The sequence below is a fragment of the Heptranchias perlo genome, chromosome 12 (assembly GCF_035084215.1).
Source record: "Heptranchias perlo isolate sHepPer1 chromosome 12, sHepPer1.hap1, whole genome shotgun sequence".
Classification (NCBI taxonomy): Eukaryota; Metazoa; Chordata; class Chondrichthyes; order Hexanchiformes; family Hexanchidae; genus Heptranchias; species Heptranchias perlo.
Window position 1 is genome coordinate 9,447,620 of NC_090336.1, and position 21,771 is coordinate 9,469,390.

At 43.0% G+C, this 21,771-nt stretch overlaps 1 protein-coding gene across 1 annotated transcript in view; it reads left to right on the forward strand.

The window, feature by feature from the left end:
- pdhx (pyruvate dehydrogenase complex component X) overlaps positions 1–21,771 on the forward strand; it is a 205,286-nt gene that overhangs the window by 58,070 nt on the left and 125,445 nt on the right. The window lies entirely within an intron of this gene.

The following is a 21,771-nucleotide window of genomic DNA, read 5'->3' on the forward strand; positions in this document are numbered from 1 at the left end:
AATCAGGATTTTACAAAAAAGGCGTGCTTCAGAGTGGATGTAGCTGCTGATTTGTGTTGTCTCAAGGGTTTGGGTTTGTGGGTTGCACAGTCCTACGTTAGTCTGGTTTACTTCTCGTAAAATTCTCTGCCCGTTATCGTTTATTCTGCACTTTAATTAAATGGAGATACCAGTAGTTTTAAATGAAGTCTCTAGGCCTTAGTAATATTCACAAGATTAACAACATTGATCTGTCTAGATATTACATGCACACACGCGCAAGCTGGCTGATGCTGACTATTCTGCACCCATCAGTGGGTCATATTGACTCTATTTTTCAGGGAGCCTTGTTGGCAACTGGGGGAAATTACGATTTCAGCCTATTACATGTTCAGGCAAGATTTATAGATTGTATATTACTAGACTCTCCTGACTTTCAGTGCCTGATGGTAGAAACTAACAATCCCTACTACAGAACAAAACTTGATTAGTTTATAGACTGGTCTGTAATTCCCCACATTCTTAACTAAATAATGCATAAGGAGTACTCCAATATATCATCCAGGGAATTAATTCTTAAAATGAGATATGTCGACAGAAAATCTGTCTAAACAGTGACTGTGTAGTGTCACTGAGAATTTATTGAAGTATCTGAACTTCTGGCAGTGGTGTAGATAGCTTCTGTAATCCTACAGTTTTCTACGTTATTTATATTATCTAGTGCCTGTTAACGTAAGAAATAAATTGACTGTGCCCCTTCAACAGTTCAGTGGGAAACCCGCTTTATAGTGTGGTAAAGATCAGGAAGTTCCCTGGTTAAACTTCTACATCTTTTCTCCTGTTTTTCTGCTTTGGTGCTGTTCTGCACCATGGACCTTGTCCTTTTTTCTCTAGGTTTCTCATTGTAAAAAAAAAAGCTGAAGTTGCTAATTACTGTATTGTCGACATTTCTTCTTTACCTCTTCATAGAAACATAGAAAATAGGAGCAAGAGTAGGCCATTCGGCCCTTCGAGGCTGCTCCGCCATTCAATATGATCATGGCTAATCCTCTATCTCAATATCATATTCCCGCTCTCTCCCCATACCCCTTGATGCCTTTTGTGTCAAGAAATCTATCTAGCTCCTTCTTAAATATATTCAGTGACTTGGCCTCCACAGCCTTCTGTGGTAGAGAATTCCACAGGTTCACCACCCTCTGAGTGAAGGAATTTCTCCTCATCTCAGTCCTAAATGTCCTACCCCATATCCTGAGACTGCGACCCCTCATTCTAGACCCCCAGCCAGGGGAAACATCCTCCCTGCATCCAGTTTATCTAGCCCTGTCAGAATTTTATATGTTTCAATGAGATCCCCTCTCATTCTTCTAAACTCTAGTGAATACAGGCCTAGTCGACCCAATCTCTCCTCATATGACAGTCTTGCCATCCCAGGAATCAGTCTGGTGAACCTTCGCTGCACTCCCTCCATGGCAAGTATATCCTTTCGTAGGTAAGGAGACCAAAACAGCACACAATACTTCATGTGTGGTCTCACCAAGGCCCTGTATAACTGCAGTAAGACATCCTTGCTCCTGTACTCAAATCCTCTTGCAATGAAGGCCAACATACCATTTGCCCTCCTAACTGCTTGCTGCACCTGCATGTTTGCTTTCAGTGACTGGTGTACAAGGACACCCAGGTCCCTTTGTATATCAACATTGCCCAATCTATCACCATTTAAATAATACTCTGCCTTTCTGTTTTTCCTTCCGAAGTGGATAACTTCACATTTATCCACATTATACTGCATCTGCCATGTATTTGCCCACTTACTCAACTTGTCTAAATCACCTTGAAGCATTTTTGCATCCTCCTCACAACTCACAATCCCACCTAGTTTTGTGTCATCAGCAAACTTGGAAATATTACACTTGGTTCCCTCATCTAAATCATTGATATATATTGTGAATAGCTGCAGCCCAAGCACTGATCCCTGCGGTACCCCACTAGTCATTGCCTGCCACCCCGAAAAGGACCCATTTCGTCCTACTCTCTGTTTCCTGTCTGTTAACCAATTTTCAATCCATGCCAGTATATTCCCCCCAATCCCATGTGCTTTAATTTTGCACACTAACCTCTTACGTGAGACTTTATCAAAGGCCTTCTGAAAATCCAAATACACCATATCCACTGGTTCTCCCTTATCTATTCTATCAGTTACATCCTCAAAAAACTCCAGTAGGTTTGTCAAACATGATTTCCCTTTCATAAATCCATGTTGACTTTGTCTAATCCCGTTGATATTTTCTAAGTGTCCTGTTATCACACCCTTTATAATAGACTCTAGCATTTTCCCTACTACTGATGTTAGGCTAACTGGTCTGTAGTTCCCTGTTTTCTCTCTCCCTCCATTTTTAAATAGTGGGGTTACATTTGCCACCCTCCAATCTGCAGGAACTGTTCCAGAGTCTATAGAATTTTTGGAAGATGACAATTAATGCATCACTATTTCCATGGCTACCTCTTTTAGTACTCTGGGATGCAGATTATCAGGCCCTGGGGATTTTTACCGGCTTTCAGTCCCATTGTCCAGTTTTACTAATACCAATTTCCTTTAATTCCTCCTTCTCACTAGTCCCTTGGTTCCCTAGCATTGCTGGGAAGTTATTTGTGTCCTCTTCCGTGTTTAATTGCTCTGCCATTTCCTTGTTCCCCACTATAAATTCTCCCATTTCTGACTGTAAGGGACCTACACTTGTCCTCACTAATCTTTTGCTTCTTCAAACCCTTTGTTCTTATCCGCCTTTGTGACGTTTATCAGATGGGTAGCAATGCTGTTTTGAGAGACTGGATGATGGCGCTGTGCTGGAGGCTTCTGAGGAGCGCCAAGTTTTCTGATTAGCAGCTGGATCTTGACATGTTTAGTACCATGGTAGACTTCTCTTATCTTGCTCTTCTAGAAGCATTCAAGCTGTTTTTCAGATGTGTGGCAATGTCTAAATTGCTACTTTCTTCATAGTGTTTGAGCAGTTCCATGCAATCCCCCTCCAGGCAGGAAATGTAGAGCTTATAACAACCTCTTGGAATTGATGGTGGCAGCTTTGTAAATGGCTCTTGTGCATCACATGTCAGCTTCTTCAATAGAAATGTTGTGCAGGATGCAAGTTATATAGTGGTTGGTGAATTATGTAAAGCTGGGCCAATTTGCTTTCCTGATACTTCCAGGGAGGTTTTTATTGATGCTCACAATAGGTATGATAACTCAAACTTCAATAAGATCACTATGGAAAGTTTTTAATACACTGCTCACAACTTGATTGTCTTTGTTGGTGATCCATGTGAGGTCAGGAGCTTAGCCTTACTTTCATCTGGCAGAATGAAAAGTACCCTGTTGTTTTAGGTCATGGATAAGGTGATGGTCGTGGACTGAAGTCTAGTACAAAAGGTCAATTGCATTTTGATCTGACTTTCTGTATTCCCAGGTGACGTGGCAGCTATTAAAATCTCCAAATAGATGGCAGGGTTTGGGACCTCGGGAAAAATATTTGGCGTAGACCATGGTCGGCTAGGATTCTCACAATATCACAGAGATCTGAATTAGATGTGAGTGGTCTGTGTCAGCAAGATTTGCTCTAACATAGATAGCACGACCAGATTTGCTATGCAGAGAGTAAGGCAGCTGGCAGAAAGGAAGTCGACATGTGTCCCCTGAAAGCAGATTACATCCATGTTATTTTTGGAGGTTAGGGACTGGAGAACAGAGTGTTTAGCAGTTGAGAGACCTTCAACGTTGAGCTGAAGGATTTTCAGGGATGGGCCAATGTCCACAGTTTCTTGATCCTGGTTAAGGTTGCTGAAATTGCTTGAGAGACTATGGTGGCCTGGATCTGAGAGATTTTCCTGTCAGTTGCAGCTTTGGTTTTCCCAGCTGTAGCAGGGTACTTATGGGGTATAAGAGGGGAGCGTAGCTACATTGTTTTCTTATGGGGTAATTGAAGGCTTGGGGGGAAAGGTGGATTTTTTAAACAAGGATACAGAAGTAATGAGGTGGAGGGGTTTAGGATGGGAGTTTCAGAGAGCAGGTCTACACGACTGAAAGCTCTGCCACCAATGGTGGGGCGCACGATGGGGGGATGCACGGTGTGGGGTGGGGGGGGGGGCACAGTCCGAAGACACAAAGGAACGGGAGGAAATAAGTCTGGAGGAGATTGCAGAGATAAGGTGAAGCTAGGCTGGATGGAGTTTAAAATGATAGTGAAGATTTTCAATTTAATGCAGGTGGAGTTGGGTATTCTGGTTGAGTGATCAGGAGTTGGATGTGGAGGAGATTTATGGAGCAGGAAGTGGATGCCATGGAAGAGATCAGGAAAAGGGAGGAGATACGCAGGGCAACTACACAGTGCTGAGGAATCTTGGTTGGGAGACCAGGAGAGGTCTGGGACAGAGGAGGAGAGGGTGGGGAGGAAGCAGCAATGGTCTTAATCTTGGAGAGAAGAAATGCACAAACTCCTCGCATTTGGTATTGCATGTGAAGTTGGAGGGAGCAAGAGAAGGGGATTTGAGGAGGTGATTAGTCATTGGAAAAGAGGAGTTCAAGGTTGTTGTTACTTTTCAGGATAATTTTGGAATAGTAGGCAGCTTTGGCAGAGGCGACCGAGGCACGGTAAAACTTGATACAGTCAAGCCAAGTCTGGTGATTGATGATGAGGCCGATTTGTATACTCAAGTTTGTGCACTTCTGATTTAAGGGAATGAAGTTGGAAGCTGTGTCGGGGGAGCGACAGCATGGGAGACAGTGATTGATTTTGCTGGGAACATGGGCGCAAAAATAGAGGTAAGGGAACGGTTTAGCAGGTTGATATCAGAAATGTCATGAGTGCTAAAGGAGGATTACATAGAATTTACAGCACAGAAATAGGCTATTCAGGCCAACTGGTCTGTACTGCTGTTTGTGCTCCACACGAGCCTCCTCCCACCCTACTTCATCTAACCCTATCTGCATATCCTTCTAGGAGTTGGAGATTTGAGAATTTGTGATTGGGCTAAGGACATATCTTTTTATAGAGGCGAATTATGAGGGTACTAAGATTGGGGAAAGGTCGGATAATGTGGGTAGTAAGAGAGATGAACAAGTGGTCGAGATAGCCTCCATCAGTGATTGAAACGTCAGATTCAGAGATACCACGAGAGATAGCCAGGTCAAGGAATGACTGAGTAGGGTGGAGAGTTTATATGCAAGGTGCGATTGAGTGAGAACAGTGGGGCAAAGAAGTTGGAGGAGAGAGGACTGGGAGGACTTTTGGTTTAGGTTGACGTCATTGAGGACAAGGAGTCTCTTAGTGTAAAAGTTAAGGGAGGGGAGAAGGGAGAATATCTGTGAGGAAGTCAGTGTGGGGCTTGGGAGGGCAACACCCAACTGAATATGGGGCAGGTGGGATGCGACGGAGTGAGGTGCTTGAAAGTTGTGACTGCATTTAGGGCGATGCTGCAGTGGTGATGTGGCCGAGGCAAATGATTAAAAAGTACAATCAACGAAGAGGAAGGAATTGCTACTCGTGAGCCATGTTCCTGTTGATGTCAGAATGTCAATAGATTTATCCACAATGAGGTCATAAATGGTGAGGGAGCAAACATTCTGGCTGATGTGGAGCAGGACAATAATAGTGGATCTCCCCCCACCCCACACAGTTGGGTCACTCGGATGGCAGATGTAACGGTGAAAGGGATGGGAAGGAGGTTAGAAGGATCAGCCCCTAAGGAGCAGGAAGGGCGCGATGCCACTGGGAGTAGAGGAGGGTGGAGTAATGGTGATTTCTTTAGGAGCGAGCCAATGACAGATATCACAGTGAGGGTGGTAATAGATACCCCAAGTGGCAATAGAGGGAGGCTGAGGTGGGGAGAGCCTAGGACGGCAACAGGAGAGAAAGTAGGCTGGGGAATTGTGACAAGTAGGAGGAGCGATCGAGGGAAGAGTGGTACTGGAGAAAGGGGAGTAGATAAGGGCAGGAGAGGAATGGCCAGATGAGAAGTAGAAGAGAAGTGTGCAGGGCCCATAATGACCAGAAAGAAAGAATGGAAGCTGGAGGACTCTAGTATGAAGTGGCAGCAAGAGTGTGTATGCAGAAGCACACACATGGCACCTAAATTACATGGACCAGTGGGAGAGATCCAGGCATGGTGAGGGTAGTAAGGTTAGGAACTGATCAGAGAGGAGGCAATCAGTCCAAGATAGGGGAGAAGGAAGCTTCTAGGCAGAAATTAACAATATAATGAATCCAGGGGCACATGGGGAAGTGAAGGTAATGCTAGGATCTGAAGATGATGAAGAGCAGTTTAGCAGCCAACGGAGGAGCAGAGATTCAACCTGGGATCATCGAAGGAGCCCAGGAGCAGAGGAAAAATGAGGCATGGTCCAGGAAACCACAGAAGAAGTGGAATCCAATCAATAAGCTAGTGGCTGGACCATAGGTTGAATTCAGGAGAGCAGTGGGAGAAGGAGGAGAGCCCAAACTAGGAGCCAGGGAAGAGCAAGACACAGCCCAGGGGACCAGTGGGCAGTGAGCAGAGGAAAGCAGTGGACTTCAAACTGGGAATCAGGGGAGTAACATATTTCAACCTAGAAGCCAACACAGTTAGCAAACCCATAAGTCATCGACCAACAAATCTATAGTACAACAGTTAATAAATCCATAATATCTCAGTCAGTGTATCCATGATACACAAATCAATAAACTTGTGGTATGGATTTGCTGACTGGTATACTGTATCAACTTCTAGTACACCATTGAGTGAATCCATAGTACATCAGTATCATGGGATTTTTGTTCAGGTCTGAAATAATCTCCATGTATTGTGGCAGAGAATTTCAGGTGGGCAGGACCTCAGTGGCTGGAGATTCACAAAAGTCAGTCAATTACATAAATTGTCTTCCCTGTACTGAACATTCAACTGTAAATCATAGAGGGTGAGGTGAAACTTGAAATACATGCATTTAAATAGGTTACAAATATTTCTCTGAGCATACTTATTAAGGCATTTTAGAAGGCAGGTTTCAATGAACCATGCCAGTAAAACTCCTTCTGATAACCAATGGTTACTAGAGCCTTTCGGTCTGCTACACATGTCCAATGACCTCAACGCAGATGATCCTTGTAGGCTTCGCACCTTGTACACTTATAGAATATCCTAGAGTATTTTAACAGAACCCATATATTGATTTCCCCATACTGCATGGGAAAGCAATGACCTCAACTCTATTTCCCTCACTGTGCCTAATGGTGAATGGATTAGGACCATAATGAAACCTTGGAAGATAATAGCAAAGTGCCATGGTAGATTTGGGGAAGATACCAATAACAATATCGTGGGGAGAGGGTGGACTGAATGTGAAGGGTGAGGTGGGACATAGGAATAGTGGTTGGGACCTCGATGCAGGTGGGGGCAGCAGCATCATCATCATCATCATGGGATGGAACAGAACAGAACTGGACGGTGAAGTTGGGGGGCTCCAGGCAGATATAAGTGGAACTCACTAAAGTTAACATAAGCAAGAAAACGGTATTGGAAAAAATGATGGCACTAAAGACTGACAAATCCCCAGGACCTGATGGTTTCCACCCCAGGGTTTTAAAGGGAGTAGATGAGGAAATTGCAGATGCTTTAGCATAATCTTCCAAAGCGCTCTCAATTCAGAAATTGTCCCTTTTAGATTGGAAAATTGCAACTGTAACTCCATTATTTAAGAAAGGTGAGAGAGAGAAACCAGGAAATTTTACGCCTGTTAGTCTAACATCTGTGGTGAGGAAGTTATTGGAATCTATAATTAAGGAAAGAGTGACTGAGCACTTAGAGAGATTTGAGCTTTGTAAAGGGTAATTTATGTTTAACAAACCTAATTGAATTTTTTGAGGAAGTAACTAAAGTAGTAGACAGGGGAATGTCAATGATGTAGTTGATATAACTTTTTAAAATTCGATCATGGGATGTGGGCATTGCTGGCAAGACCAGCATTTATTGCCCATCCCTAATTGCCCTTGAGAAGGTGGTGGTGAGCCGCCTTCTTGAAACGCTGCAGTCCGTGTGGTGAAGGTTCTCCCACAGTGCTGTTAGGAAGGGAGTTCCAGGATTTTGACCCAGCGACAATGAAGGAACAGTGATATATTTCCAAGTCGGGATGATGTGTGACTTGGAGGGGAATGTGCAGGTGGTGTTGTTCCCATGTGCCTGCTTCCCCTGTCCTTCTAGGTGGTAGAGGTCGCGGGTTTGGGAGGTGCTGTCGAGGAAGCCTTAGCGAGTTGCCGCAATGCATCCTGTGGATGGTACACACTGCAGCCACAGTACGCCAGTGGTGAATGTTTAGGGTGGCGGATGGGGTGCCAATCAAGCGGGCTGCTTTGTTCTGGCTGGTGTCGAGCTTCTTGAGTGTTGTTGGAGCTGCACTCATCCAGGCAAGTGGAGAGTATTCCATCACACTCCTGACTTGTGCCTTGTGGATGGTGGAAAGACTTTGGGGAGTCAGGAGGTGAGTCACTCACCGCAGAATACCCAGCCTCTGACCTGCTCTTGTAGCCACAGTATTTATATGGCTGGTCCAGTTAAGTTTCTGGTCAATGGTGATCCCCAGGATGTTGATGGTTGGGGATTCGGCGATGGTAATGCTGTGAATGTCAAGGGGCGGTGGTTGGACTCTCTTGTTGGAGATGGTCATTGTCTGGCACTTGTCTGGCGCGAATGTTACTTGCCACTTATGAGCCCAAGCCTGGATGTTGTCCAGGTCTTGTTGCATGTGGGCTCGGACTGCTTCATTATCTGAGGGGTTGCGAATGGAACTGAACACTGTGCAATCATCAGCAAACATCCCCATTTCTGACCTTATGATGGAGGGAAGGTCATTGATGAAGCAGCTGAAGATGGTTGGGCTTAGGACACTGCCTCGAGGAACTCCTGCAGCAATGTCCTGGGGCTGACAAGCTAATCTCTATAAAAGTTTGATTAAATGTCAGCATTTATCAAATGTAGGTTTGTCATTGCATTCCCAAACTGTGTTACTGGTTAGTCAAATGATAAACTTCCAACAATGGATGTGATTCACATGTAAAACATCAACTATAACCATCAGCAATTGTCTATTTACAACTGAATTGTTTTTAAAGCTGTGGCATTTCCTCAATTTATGAGCCAACCTGTGGGATTCTCTAGATTTTTAAATGGTTCTGTTGCCAAATATTCTTGTTAAATGTGTACTCATCTATACCTATAAAGTATCACTGGCTTATTTTAAATAACTGCTGCATGGTAATTCACCATTGCACATTATGTGTACTCTTGCAACTGTAGGAGTCTAATCAAATTGAGAAAGCAGTTGATGAGAATTGAGTTTCTCAGGGGGAAAATGAGGAAAGTTAAGTGCTGTTTCCATAACGACAGAGCTGATCTTGACAGCTGCTGATGAGCCAGGAATCTCAGGGCTTCATACTTTATAGCGTGTTATTTTACCGAACAAACCAGCTGATTATATGTCAGAGGTGAGATTGAGAGGCTTTCAACATGTCCTTGGAGCCTGATGACTGACTATATGGGAGGTTAAAAGATCAAAGAGTTTACTGATAAAGCTGCGCATCTGACCAGAGCTAAACTAAAGGACTGTATCACTGTTCCTGTTGTCTGATTGCCACCCGTGCCACAATATCAGGTAGTTGTAACACACCATATTTATTACAGAGGTTAGGGAAAGCAGAGTGGCTAAGAGCTGGATCTACTCATAGATCTCAGGTTAAATGTGAAAAGATTGCTTTTTATATTTATATGGAGTGATGGGCAGATGCATTGTTCATATTAACTTTCGAACAAAATGAACAGTTTGGAAAAAAATACAAAAGGAAGGAAAAATTGAAATGGCTAACAAGCAAACTGCGTGATGAAGCATTCCTATTGCGAGAATGTTGCTGACTTTTCAGTATTTGCAACACCCTGTTCCGAGTATCACTGTCATCGCACCCGTAAAATGGCATGTTCATCCACCAGGATGTTTGGTCTGAAACATCAGAGCTCCTAGGATTTGATTTTACCTCTGAGTGACTTTGCAGAAGTAAGATTTCACAAATAATTGCAAGCCAGCTGGGAAATTAAGAACGAACATTGGATGTTTCCAAGAGAGACATAAGGCTGTAATTTAATCAATTAAGTTACTGGAACCTTCGTTCCAGCCACTGAACTGCAGTTTTTGACTCTGTTCTAGATAGTAGTACTTGAATGTATGTGTTTTCAGGGAGAATGTAACCATTGCTTAGTTACTTCTCCGAATGCCTGCTAAATCTGATTTGAAAAAATGTTTTGGGTTGCCATTTTTTTTTCAATAAGATGCAATGCGCTTCAGCCCATGAGCAGGAAGTGATGGTGTATGATTTGAGCAGGGCTGACCATCAGCTTGTTCCCATGTGCTGCTGTGCCTACTGCAACTTTAATGAGACCTAACTAAAATTGGTGAAATGAAGCAGGTGGCTTTGTGCCACAAGTTCCAATGCTGTATAACTGTGTGACTGCATGACTTAGATTTTCCAACTTTGTGCAGTAAAACAGGGTGTATAATACAATTAACAGTTCCAATATTTTTCCCGTTCAGTCCATGCCAAGCAACACTAAGTAAAACTGCAGCAATCCTGGAGCTCCACCTTGTCTGTTTTTACTCATTTTTATTGATGAATTGTCATTATTTTTCCCCTTGAGCAAACATTTTTTCTAATATTCAACTTAACTTGTACTCTTCTTTGCATTTCATCCTCTTCTGAATATTTTTTCCAATTGATTTTACCTGGATTTGAACAGTAAGTGCTGGTTTTGACTTCCCATTAGCCCATTTTCTCTGCCCCAATTCCAGCTTCCTACCAGTTCCGATTCTGAAGGCTGGCTGCAGGACACTGTGTGAAGAATGTTGAAAGCTGGCTCAATACATGACTGAGGGAAAAGTGCAGCACCTCGAAGGCAACACTGCATTAAGCATTGTGTTCAATGAAATCTAACTATGCTTCAGATTTGTCCTGCTTTTGCCCTTTTTTCTTTCTATAGTCTTGTGCTGAATAAACTGGCTAAGATTTGAGTGAAAGCTTTCATGCCTGTCTTCTTCAGCAATATGTCAGTGAGCCTTTGCATTGATGTCATGGCGTAATACAGTCCAATGTGTAAGTGGGTAGAAATGTTCGGCACAGATCCAGCCTCATACCTGGCAAAAGATGCATGAAAAATTAATCTCAATGCCACCCAGGGAACATGGAGTTACCTCACCTTAGCCATGTCAATGCAAAGGCAGCAGGTTCCACCGAAGAATTGAAAGATCTGAAGTCCTTTCCGATTGACTTTGGAACATTGTATAGGCAAGCTTTTAAGTTTGCTGACCTCCTTCCTGATGTCAAGAGGCAAGCACATCTTGAATGCAGAGCGTCTCCAGCAGTTTTACGACACCACTGGATGAGCTTCTATAGTGCCATAGAACTTGTTGCCAAAGCATGGAACGCGCTCATGCATTCTGACTTACCTGCAATTCAAAGGATAAAAGCAGATGTTCTGGAACAGTTGGTGGGTTATCAAGTGCATTATCAAAAAGAAATTCGAGGTCCTGGCTGAAATACTTTTGCCCCTGGTGATTGCAAAGAATGAAATCCTCAGTCACAAACAGAGTGGATTTTTCCAATACTGAAGGGGTCTGCCTCCTGATACTTGAGGTTTCAGCTTGGCTATGTTCTAAGTCATGGATTGGGATTTCCGTGTTGATATCCTAGCTTAAGAACACCCACATTTGACTGCCGCATTTGGAGGTTTCTGGAACACCTTATGTAACGAGAGAATCCACTTTCCTGTTTCAGGATTTTTTGACCATTTTTCACCAGCAGTGAAGACTGTTACATTTAAGGGTTGTATTTAAAAGCAAAATCTATTCACTTTTTTTTTTAAAAAGGCAGAGACAAAAGGTGGTTAAAAATGTTATTGTTCTAGGCTTTGCAGATGCTTCCCCAAACACTACGGACAATAAGCAATTTGTTAGCCTGTCTTGGTTATTGATATACACCTCACAGTCATTGTGTTGGGAGGTTCCTGGTCCCTGGCACTCTGTAGGGGTTGTCTGGCGTAGACCTCTCCACCTTGGGTTGTACGAAGGTGAAAAACAGACGGAGACACAGACAGTCAGAATTTTTTTTGTAAGACCGGAAACTGCAAAGGCAGTCAGGCCAGCAAAGCCGAGGAGGTTAGGATGCAGAATAGTAGTTAGAAGTTATCAAACAAGATGACCCACTGACATGGGGACGTGTAATGTTCATTATTTTTTATTATTACACAAAGACATGTACTGGTTGAATTCGGTAAGTGCCTTCATAACTGCTGATCTGTAAAATACAGCAGCTTAACTATTTGTATCTGGCCCTGTCTTATTAAATATTTTCTCGGTCCACCTTCGAATAGTTTGGAGAAGCACATGTGAGAGCACGTGCAAAAGACACAATATCCACTTCGGCTGTCAAGGGAGAAGTAATGTTAAATCCCTATCGCATAAGTAGATATTGAGCAACAGCGGCACATAAAGGACATGGGATCTGTTTATAGGAACGACTGTCGCCACTGAACCCGAGAAGGTATTTACAGCAGACCCAAATTTGACCAAAGGCCAAAGCATGAGCACTGATGTTTTTAATGCTAATAACTCCTTCTGGAATGTCATGTAACTAATCAATCATCCTACAAGAAGACCATGAATAATGACCAGCAAGCGTTCCCTATTTTCATAACTCCTTCAAAGTGAAAACTCTGGATTTGCTGCCTATGTGACAACACCAACCTTGGATGTGACTATTTCCTCATGGGATCACTAGTAGTTGAAACTCGATGGCCTTGTAATTGCGCTGAGCAGCGAATGGATGTCACCTGCCACTCGAAAGTAACTAACTCACCCACAAACTTATTGCGGGCTTCTGGGCGTCAACTTGCTTTAGTTGAGAGCTGCAAGAAGTGCAGCCTTCTTTCCCGGGTTTCTCTGAGCTGTGAGAGTGAGGAAAGGAACTCACTCTCCCTCAAACAATCAGCTGGAAGCATCATTGACAAACCAGGAAGTGAAAGCCTCCTTCACAAGCCACACACCAAGAACCAGGAAATGTCAGGTAGATTGGTAAATTCTCTATAAAATTAGTTAGAGAAATTGAAATAAAGGGAGGGTAAGATTAAAAAGCAGAACAAAAAGAGACAGAAAGAATAAGGAAAAAAAATAACAATTTTAAATTAAATTTTTTTTTAATGTCCGCAACAATTAATATCGGGAGGAATAAGACTCCACATTTTTAAAAGTTAATTTTCAGCGCCAGAGGGATTGTTTAGCAGTCATTAATACTTACCACACCGTTAAAAGTTAGTTTAGACCTAAAAAAATACCCAGCATACCTTTTCTATGGAGAGATTAGTTTGTTTCCAGCTGGGCAGAAGAGCAAGTTGGTACTGGTCCATTCATTCAGTCGGTGAGCTGTCCTTCCCGCGCAGCTTTCAAACGAGCAGGGCAAATGGTAGAGCAATTTCCGGATTTCCGCGTTTGACTGTGCATGTCCACTCTTCGGAACCTGCTCTTCGATATGCCCTGAAATAACGATGAGCCCTGTTAGCCTCGCTGACGTACTTTTAAACCTTCGCCGTTTGCTCTCTGTGATATAGTGGTTTTGCTGACGTTAAACGCACAATCTCAGACCTTATGTATCTTCAGAACTCCCATGAGACTTTGTAGAAACTGCGTTATGTGAATACAAACGAAGAAATCTAGAATGAAATCCAACAGCCAGTTTATGCCCCTTGTGATAGCCTGCATTTTTTTTGAAAGCTCTAGCTGATTTCCAATTCTTTTGTCTTTTATATGTTCGTTGCTGCGTGAAAAGCTTGCAATTTTAGGAGATACAAATTCAAAAGTAAAAAAGGATGAGTAAAAAGAAAATATATAAATGTTTGCATTAATATTGTTTACTTATATAAGTAAAAGTCAGTTAGAATCTCAGTTAAATACGTTTGCATTTTACAATTGCAGCACTTTTTTAAAAAAAACGTGCAACGTAATTTTTTTCTCCGATCAATGCTAATTTTTGACTTTTACATTTTTAAAATCATTTTTACCCACTTTTGAAAAATGTGAAATAAAGACTGAAAAATCCTTGGGAAATGGTTCCAGGAATAGAGGCCAGAGACATGAAGCTCAAAATATTTCTGTTTAAAATCGTTTGCAGTTGTTTTCAGAAGCCGTGATTTAGAATCAGTCAATCTCTCTCTTCCATGGTATATCATTTTTATTACTATAATCTGCCATGACACTGCTCTCTTTTCTTGCGCTGGTTCAAGGCCCCTTCCATTAGTTATTCTTGTCTAATTATTTTCCAACATTCATTTGTAGCCCCACAACTCAAACATGTCCAGTCTCTAGTTTTCAAGGTCCAATTCTCACATCTGTACAATTCAGCGGACCACATAATGCTTTTACTTTTTAATCACCAACATGATCTGACGGTTGTAGAGAAACACGTTCACATTATTAAAGCTGCTCTTGCCATTGCTATCCTCTGCTTAATTTCATCAGCAATCTGTTATCAGACTACCCAATGAACAATTTGATCTACTTGCCCTTTGTCCATAATCACTTTAAGGTCAATTTTCTTTTTCAGAATCATTAGCTGTGACAATTAACTTCTAACCTTAACTGGGCCATCACTGGGAGACAGCAAGTAAAGGTTTACAAGCTTCAGTGAAGTACTGAGGGAGCAGTGTGCTGATGGAGATGCCTTCTTGTAGATGAGAGGTTAAGTCAAAGCCCCATCTGTCTGTTCAGGTGAATGTTAAAAATCCCATGATGATATTTGAAGAAGAAAGAGTAGGAGTTTTCTCCCATTGTCCTAGCCAACCAACAGCACCAAAAAAACCCCGATTAACTGGTAATTCCTCTCACTTGCAGATTTCTTTATTTCTTTATCTCTCTCTCTCACTCACTCACTCACTCACTCACACACACACACATTCTCACTCACACACACACATATTCTCACTCACACATGCTCTCTCTCGCTCACACGCATGACTCACACTCACACTTACACTCTCTTTTGTTACAGGGAGAAGGAAGGGAAAACTGTGCATGGCCCTTCTCACAACACTCAACTGCACTATCTAGTGGGTTAAAAATTGTAAACAATTTTACAACGCCAAGTTATAGTCCAGCAATTTTATTTTAAATTCACAAGCTTTCGGATGGCTACCTCCTTCCTCAGGTGAACGTTGTTGGAAATGAAATCCTCGAAATGAAATCGCATTTATAATTCACAGAACAATGCTTGGTGATTACAGACAGTTTTTTCAACTGCCCGTTGCCAAGGCAATCAGTGTGCGTGCAGACAGACAGGTGTTACCTGCAAGGTCTCAGAATATACAAATCACCAAAAAAAACAACAAACAAAAAAAAAGAGATAGAGAGATAGAAACAGAAAAGACAGCAACTGACCCGTTATATTAAAAACAGATAACATTTGTTCGCTGGTGGGGTAACGTGTAGCGTGACATGAACCCAAGATCCCGGTTGAGGCCGTCCTCATGGGTGCGGAACTTGGCTATCAATTTCTGCTCGACGATTTTGCGTTGTCGTGTGTCTCGAAGGCCGCCTTGGAGTACGCTTACCCGAAGGTCGGTGGATGAATGTCCATGACTGCTGAAGTGTTCTCCGACTGGGAGGGAACCCTCCTGTTTGGCGATTGTTGCGCGGTGTCCGTTCATCCGTTGTCGCAGCGTCTGCATGGTCTCGCCAATGTACCATGCTCTGGGGCATCCTTTCCTGCAACGTATGAGGTAGACAACGTTGGCCGAGTCACAGGAGTATGAACCATGCACCTGGTGGGTGGCGCCCTCTCGTGTGATGGTGGTATCTGTGTCGATGATCTGGCATGTCTTGCAGAGGTTACCGTGGCAGGGTTGTGTGGTGTCGTGGACGCTGTTCTCTTGAAAGCTAGGTAATTTGCTGCGAACGATGGTCTGTTTGAGGTTAGGTGGCTGTTTAAAGGCGAGTAGTGGAGGTGTGGGGATGGTCACAGCGAGGTGTTCGTCGTCATTGATGACATGTTGAAGGCTGCGGAGAACATGGCGTAGTTTCTCCGCTCCGGGGAAGTACTGGACGACAAAGGGTACTCTGTTGGTTGCTTCCCGTGTTAGTCTCCTGAGGACGTCTATGCGGTTTTTTGCTGTGGCCCATCGGAACTGTCGATCGATGAGTTGAGCGTCATATCCCGTTCTTACTAGGGCGTCTTTCAGCGTCTGTAGGTGTCCATCGCGTTCCTCCTCGTCTGAGCAGACCCTGTGTCACATTGCTTGTCCGACTGGATGAGCAAAGATTTCCTCCAGCTAAATATTGGGAAGACCGAAGCCATTGTCTTTGGTCCCCACCGCAAACTCCGTTCCCAGGCCACTGACTCCATCCCTCTCCCTGGTCACTGTCTGAGGCTGAACCAGACCTTTTGCAACCTTAGCGTCCTATTTGACCCTGAGATGAGCTTCTAACTACATAATCCGCTCCATCACCAAGACCATCTACTTCCACCTCCGTAACATCGCCCGTCTTCGCCCCTGCCTCAGCTTATCTGCAGCTGAAACCCTCGTCCAGGCCTTTGTTACCTCCAGACTGGACTATTCCAATGCTCTCCTGGCTGGTCTCCCATTTTCCACCCTCCATAAACTTGAGCTCATACGAAATTCTGCTGCCCGTATCCTAACTCGCACCAAGTCCCATCATCCATCACCCCTGTGCTCGCTGACCTACATTGGCTCCCAGTCTGGGAACACCTCGATTTTAAAATTATCATCCTTGTTTTCAAATCCCTCCATGGCCTCGCCCCTCCCTATCTCTGTAACCTCCTACAACCCTCCGAGATCTCTGCACTCCTCTCATTCTTGCCTCTTGCGTGTCCCTGATTTTAATCACTCCGCCATTAGCGTCCGTGCCTTCAGCTGCCTAGGCCCTAGGCTCTGGGATCCCCTCTCTAAACCTCTCTGCCTCTCCACCCCTCTCTCTCCTCCTTTAAGACGCTCCTTAAAACCTACATCTTTGACCAAGCTTTTGGTCACCTGTCCTAATACCTCCTTATGTGGCTCAGTATCACATTTTGTTTGTGAAGCTCCTTGGGACGTTTTACTAAGTTAAAGGTGTTCTATAAATGCAAGTTGTTGTTGTAGGAGAGGAGGAGGTGAGAAGAAAACTGGTACAAAAACAGCAAAGGGTTTTAATTTCAGCTTCTGTTAAACTTCTTTAATATGCGACTGTTGTTCAGAGTCCTACCCAAGTGTAGCGTTTTGTCAGAAGAAAGACTCTGTGACAACGGATGTAGAAATTATCATCATTCACAGTTGTTGCGAGCGAGGTTGTGCCAGTTTAAGGAGTAAAGATATCTGAGCGGCAGATGGTCTCTGTGTGTGGTCTTGGCTTGGGAGCTTCAATTCCGACATCAAACCAGCAGGATCTGTAGGTAAAATACTAGTTACATTTGGAACTTGTCCAAGATGAGTCCTAGGGGTAACTTTTAGTAAAATAATTTGCTTTGGTGGAACATTAATAGAACATGAATTAACGGCACACAAAGCCTGTAGACGGCATCCTTTGACTATGAAGATGCAATCTAAATAGTTTTCTATCATTTACAAACCTGAAAACCTTTTTACACTCCAAAGAGTACACTATTTGAAATTGTTATTGACACTCCTGAGAGATACTCTTCCTAATATAAATATTACTTTAAACTTAGGATTTCCCTTAACTGGTCAGAGAGGTTTGTAAATCTTTGTGGGAGACCTAAAAGGGGAAGGTACTTGCAGCGAAGTCACTTCTGCACCCCCTCGCCTCCACCAGCCCCAACAGTGCTCCTATAATCTGCCCACCCAAGGAGTTCTTCAGCTCTCTTGGCTTTGTTGCCCAGGGCTCGAGCAACATTGCTGAGAATGGGGTGTAGAAGTCAACCAATGACTGATTAAATCAATCAGCCATATTTGAGTTTTATCAATTGAGGACATAAAATAGTGTTTGAAAAAATGTTATGGGAGCAATTTATGGAAATCTGGTGGCAATCTCAGGGTAATGAACCTTAAGTATAAAATAGCAGCTAGTGTGCGTCACACCTCGTGACATCTTTAATATTGAAAATAGCTATCACAGCACCACCTACAGGAGCAACAGGTACTGCACACACTTACAATCGGTTTTCAACAAAATAACTGCCCCGCATACCGAATGTAATATATAATAGATATATTACAACTATCATGACTGTCGTAGATAACCTCTTGCGCTCAGTGACACTGGTCACTTCTGTAAACAGACCCAGCATCTCTCTCGCTCAGGAGTTTGCCTATATCTAGTTATGAGATAATGTGACCCAGGGGTGTAATAATGGGTCACACCCCTGTTACTTGAACTCAATGCCATGTCTTCACATGGGCCTTCATGTGCGTTCTCCAATCTTCCAGTAGATGGACTAATTGATACATAACTATGGTTACTATGACACTTAAATCTGGTCAGATTTGTATCTGACCAGGCGAGATACAAATTGTTAAGCTGCTTTATTTTACATTCAGCAAGGGAATGTACAGAGTAACAGTTACAGCAAGTCTCACTTACATCAACTTAACCTCGGTCCCACCTCACAGGTTAGTGGGCCGAATATACTTACTCTTGGTCAGTCTCAGCATTGAATCAGACCAAGGCATATGTTGAGTCTGGGCAGCTCTATTACTAAGGTAACCTACCTGGGCCTTACTTGACCCTCAGCAGCCCCACCAACCACCCTCCAATGTGTGGGTCTTTGTTCTCTTACTCCATGTCCCACACGAGGTTGGGGGATTAATTCCTGTCTGAGGGTTTGCCAGTAGAGCTGCCAATTGAGCTTACTATCTCTTCCCTCCCCCCACCTTTTGAAACTAGCTTCATGCAAAGCTCAACTGAAAGGGACATTCCATGCCCCTGAGGTCTGTGTTTGTTCAGAGTGTCCGAGACGTTATAATGATGCCCCTGTTGTCTCTGATAATCAAGGCTAAAATTTTCAATGGCTGCTCATTAACATACCAATCTCCTCTTTGTCCCAGGGTTCCTACATGTGGCTGTATTGTGGGTTTTAAACTTTTGTGAACTTGCTTTAGTTTTAAGGTAACACTAATCATTTCCAAATCCTATACATGAAACAAATGGTTGAAAACCCCAAATATTTTTACTTGTATTTCTACATATTCATAATTACATTTAGAATTATACAACATTTGCTTCTAATTGCATATATTTATAATGTTCATATTTTTAATATATTATCAGATATTTACATCTTAATAGGATTTAATTTACTTAGACTTCTATATTGCATAAGTTTGTAGAATTACATATATTTCCAATTTTATGTGTTACGTGTATTCCATTTAATATAATATTATGCGAGTATTTCTTTTGCTAAGCCACTGTTGCTAATTACAGTAAGGCAAGTGTCTGAAATGAGACACAGATTTATTTCTACATGTAACTGTGATGTGGGAGACGCATGTGCACAGGTTTATTTATGCAACCATAACACACTATGTGCACAGGTTTATTTATGGAGGTGCAGTACCTGAGAGAAACAAATTTATTCGCGTGTACTATTTACTCCACCCACTCCACCATCAACACCAGAACCTTCAGCTGCCATGCCCCTACAATCTGGAAGTTTTCCTCCTAACCTCATCACCTTGTTACATCTCTCGCCACCTTCAAAACCTACCTCTTTGATCGTATCTTTGCCACCCTGGCCCCAACTCTTCTAACTCCCGCTCGATGTCTGTTGTTCCCACATCTCACCCTTGTAAAGCTCGGGGGATCTTTTGCTAAGTTAAAGATGCTACGTAGTGCAAGCTGTTGTTGTACTCAATTTCTTTTTTTTTAAATTATAAGTCAAAGGAAGTCTATTACTAGGCCACACATCCAGGCAGGGACATATCTGTACAGTCCCAAGAATTTTAATAAGATAGACGGATTCCTCTTGTTGGTGGATTTAGGTTTCTCTAATTATTATGTGTACATCTTCCAGAGGATATTGATGTTATTTAGATTATTTTCAATGTTTTTGGCAATGTTTCGCATGACTGTCCTCTTAGGCACAATATTGGGTCACAGAATTCTATCTTGACGATTCTGGATAATCTCCTGGAATATCTGTGGGGGGCTCTGTAGCGGAAGATTGATGGAACCTCTGGGGAAGCAGCCGTTTACACCATTTCACCAGGGTTCCCGCGAGAGTTTACGGCGGGAGATCGTGAGAACCCCCCCAGAAATTCTCCCGATTAAGTTTAAGCGGAAGGTGCCAAATGGTTTGATCTTTAAACAGCTCTAAAACATATGATAATGGGATGCTGTCCCATCGTATTGTTGACAACTCACCAGGGAGAATCCATTGTTTTTACTGTGGGGTGTTCAAAGTATGGCCCATAGGCCAGATGTGACCATCATGGCCTGGGCATCTGGCTTAAAAGGTCATAATGATAGTTTCTATTTGTGCTTCTATTTGGTACTTTGTTGGGTCCACCTGTTTGACTCTCACGGACCAGGTGCTTTGGAAATACCTGTTCTCAGACTTTGTACCTCATTGGTGGCAAAATTGTAAATCCATTTGTAACTTATCTTGGAAGAGTCCTTTTGTGTACATTTTATTACACAAAATTAGTTTTTAATTTAGCAGTAATGGTCATTAGATAACTGACTAACACAGACTCAAGCCTTTGCTAGGCAGGCAGGTACCCTACTGGGGAGCATAACTCTTCACATACTGTGTGAATTTACTATGTGATGTATATGTGGTAAGTTATATCTTTGTTAACTGAACGAATCTCTACAATAGTCACATAGAATTTTCCAGCATTAAGGTGTATTTTTCTTGCCAGACTGTGAGGCTAGTGGGGGAGTCACAAAGGGAGCACTGGTTGGAGATGGATCTACACTGCAGCCCTGACCCCCTGACCCGTGCTCCCGATGAGTCTGGCTCTCTGCAGGGACAGTGAAATTACCCATCATCTATTTATCCCGCAGCTTCCATTTTAAGTTGCCGTTTTCTGGTACCTCCACGCTGTAGATAAATTGTTCTGAAATCAGAAATCCTTCCTAAGGAGCTGTGTTGATTCTCTTTGCCCTTCCCTCTGTTGGAAATTGCTGCCACTGATCGAATCTATACAGTCTCACCACACCAGTGATGGAGTACCCCTATTCAGGCTGAAGGAATTCATCATCTCACAGCTGGTCTTGGGAGGATCTATACCTGTCCCTAGAGAGGGTGTGGGTTCTAACTTGACAATTTCATGTATGGTAATTGGTTTACACTGTCCTGAGAGCTGATTGCGTTGGGAGTTTAACAATATTTTTTTGCTTTATCATTTGGTATTCTTTTAGATTCTGTGGCTCAGAAAGCCTGCTGTACAGACTTGATGCCAGCCTTAGGACGCTGCATGCAAACTGGTGAAATATCATCTTAACCTCACAACTCCGATGGGAGGACATAATTCACAAGTGATTGGGAGTTTATCTATCTATATAGATTTTCTTCAACCTATATACTATACTTTACATTTATCGGTAGTAAATTTCATTTGCCATTGCCTTGCCTTTCTGGGCCTCAGCTTCTTCCTCGACAGGTTTCACCAAGCAGGTTGTGCGCAGCACGCACCTCGTTCATTCGGGGGGTAAAATGCCATCGTGGTCCTGGTGACATAAGACTCCGGTTTGCAAATATGAATGAGAGAGAGAAAAGGAAAGGG